Source organism: Malaya genurostris, chromosome 2 (genome assembly GCF_030247185.1).
Source record: "Malaya genurostris strain Urasoe2022 chromosome 2, Malgen_1.1, whole genome shotgun sequence".
NCBI classification, from domain to species: Eukaryota; Metazoa; Arthropoda; class Insecta; order Diptera; family Culicidae; genus Malaya; species Malaya genurostris.
This window is the reverse complement of record NC_080571.1, coordinates 1,557,078-1,560,046: the sequence shown is the minus strand read 5'-3', so window position 1 is coordinate 1,560,046 and position 2,969 is coordinate 1,557,078.

Sequence of the window (2,969 nt, the reverse complement as noted above, 5' to 3'; positions counted from 1 at the left end):
CGGTTCAAATGCATGTGAGGATTGCTGAGCGTCACGGACAAGTTGTTATTACGAAAGGGCGGGCACAGGAGAGCTACTGACGACAGCGAATGCGGTTGTTTTGATCTTGTTTTTGCTACCGACCTAATCGCCTCCCATGCGGTGTTTATGCTCTCCACGGCATCACATCACATCCGAGCCAGTGTTTGTCAGCGAATATTCATTAGACCATGCCCACAACGGTGTTGGCATCGGAGAAACAGTTCTATTTGCGACTTCAGGCAGTCGGAAAATAGGTGTTTTAAAGGGCTTTGCATAACAACAGTTCCGTTTGCAACCACATGTAGTAGAATTGTTTACTTCTGTTTATAATCGTAGAAGGTCAGGGTGAATTTTTATAGACAAGCAAAGCAATGACGCCTTAAATATTGATTACTTGAATCGAAAATTTAAAAAATGAAGTCTTAGCAGACTATTTATTTACATCAATAGCAATGTGAGAAAAACAGAGTACTCTCGTTGATAGTTCCTTGTGTAAACAAAATCAGCAAAAGTGCACTATGATTAATTCATGATGGTCTTCCCTTTTGTTGAGATCATTATCACTTACTGCAAAACATGTTATTGTGGTTATACTTTTACCATATCTCTACAATAAACGTGGTGTGTATAATTCAGGATGGAGAAGTGATGGTTTTTGTTTGACTGAAGGACGATCCAAGTAAAACAGTCAGTCAAACTTGGCCTTCTATTACAACTGACGTAGGAAAATTTGGAAGCGCTGTAAGTGTTAGTTGCTAAAAGAAACTGACACAGAAAAATGAATTATTTAATTTTTATTCCTTAGCCAGATGTCTTAGTAATGCAATAGCAAGAAGCGTCGAGATCAGATATTATCTCGATATTAAAAAATAAATTTCCACTTTTGAATTGAGATGAGACGAGTATGAAATTTAATATTATAGAACTAACAAGATTTTCGTTTAATAATAAACATGTTTTGATTGCAACACGGCGAAGGAAATTGAACAAAGGTTATGATATGATATGATGAGTCCAGTGCTCCATATGCTTTATACTAAAACTCCTTTGCCGATAAAGCAGTAGGTCCTCCGATGTGCTTACAAAGGTCAATGTCAAAACTACATAAAATGTTACTGGATGATTGGAAAGAAAAGGAGCGCGAGCTAACAGTTGTCACAAGAATTAGTAGTGAGCGATTTGATTGAGTAAGATTCTGCAGATTCGCATTCAGGACTAAAAAGACGAGCGCGAGCGCACTTCGGAAGCATGTTTAGCTATGACATGTTTATAGCGTTTGGACTTTTGGTGTTTGTTGGCTCAACATGGATCCATTATTACACACCAGAGAAAAATGATTATCCTATAATGTTCCAAAGCTGGCACGAGTGTTCCGACGATGGTTTTCTGGAGTTGTCATAATTTCATGAACTACCATGAAAAATGAAAGTAACACCACCGACATTAGGCATTAGTGTTCATTATTGGAGTGATATTATACGGCAAAACGCACCAACTATACGCCGGTACACAAAAGCATCCCTACGCTGCTTTCCCATCTACCTTATTTATCCGATTTGGGTTCTTTTGTCCATAAATACGTTTAATTCTTAAGGCAATTTACATAAGGTTTTCTTCGCCGTAGCATCACTTTTACATAGAATTCTTATGCTAATATAATACTAATATAGTCACAACGATTTGAGTTTAATAAAACATATTCCTCTTAATTTTTAAATATCATATTAGGTATTTCGTTATTTATTAATAAATCTACTTAATTATTTGAACGAAACGATTAACTGCTATAAATTAAAAAATAAGCTGAAATTTTTATACATTTTGTTGTTGATTTCGTAACTTATTTTGAGTTTGTTTCTATCAGAACATCATTTTTATTAGAATTTTGCTATTGGATGAACTAATGGACGCAGTAGGAGTCAGAACCAGTGCTGTAAAACTTCATTCAATTCAATTAAAACTGAATGTGGAACACATTGACGATCTCTCTAATGCAGTAAACTTCACTCTCTGACACACACAATGTTTGCTGACGGCCCGAACGGGCAGCATTCAATTCATCACTCGTTTCTCTTCAATCGAGGCTCAGTTTAACCACCATCAGTTGATCTCTTGAAATGACAAAATATCTCTTTCAATAGTGTGAGAGCGGCCTTCAAATGAGGTTCATGTAAACATTCGAATTGGTTCAAGATAATAGATGAAAGACAAATCAGATAGCTGAAATATCAATCACAGAATACACATAAATTAATTGTTTCCTCCTTTAGTTTTCATTTTTAATACTTTACTCCATTTATAATTCTATTCGTTCGAATTTGCTTACTACCAAGAGCGAAGGCATTGAAGCAGGTAGACTACTTGGCACTCGAAACTGAGCAAGCAAAACTTCAAATGACTAGGTACAATTAATCAACTGACGATGAATTCCGGGAGCTTCACTTGAAAATGGCAGCAAAAGTCAAATGAATTAGTAGGGATATGCTGACTGTCAGCGGTCATAAATTTCATTTTCATTTTATATTATTCGATTGAAAATGAAATTTTACCGCACTGGTCAGAACTAACCCTCAAAAGGGTCAATTATTAAATTGAAACTTCAATTGTCTTTATGAAATGATAAAGAAATTTCCTGTATGAAAGGTCACGACAAGCAAGAATGTCTCGAACTGGGACATTGGATAGTCTACCTTGGGTACGCAAGGAATTTATTAGTTGAGATCTGACATCACGATACTCCACGAATGTCCAAACGACATGATCAATATCGCGATAACCTTCGCCACAAGCACAATGATTAGTTTCGGAAAGTCCAATTCGAGGGAGATGTGCATCTAACGTGTAGTGATTGGACATGAGTCTGGACATCACACGAATGAAATCCCTACTCACATCCAGTCCCTTGAACCATGCCTTTATCGATATTTTAGGAATAATTGAGTGCATCC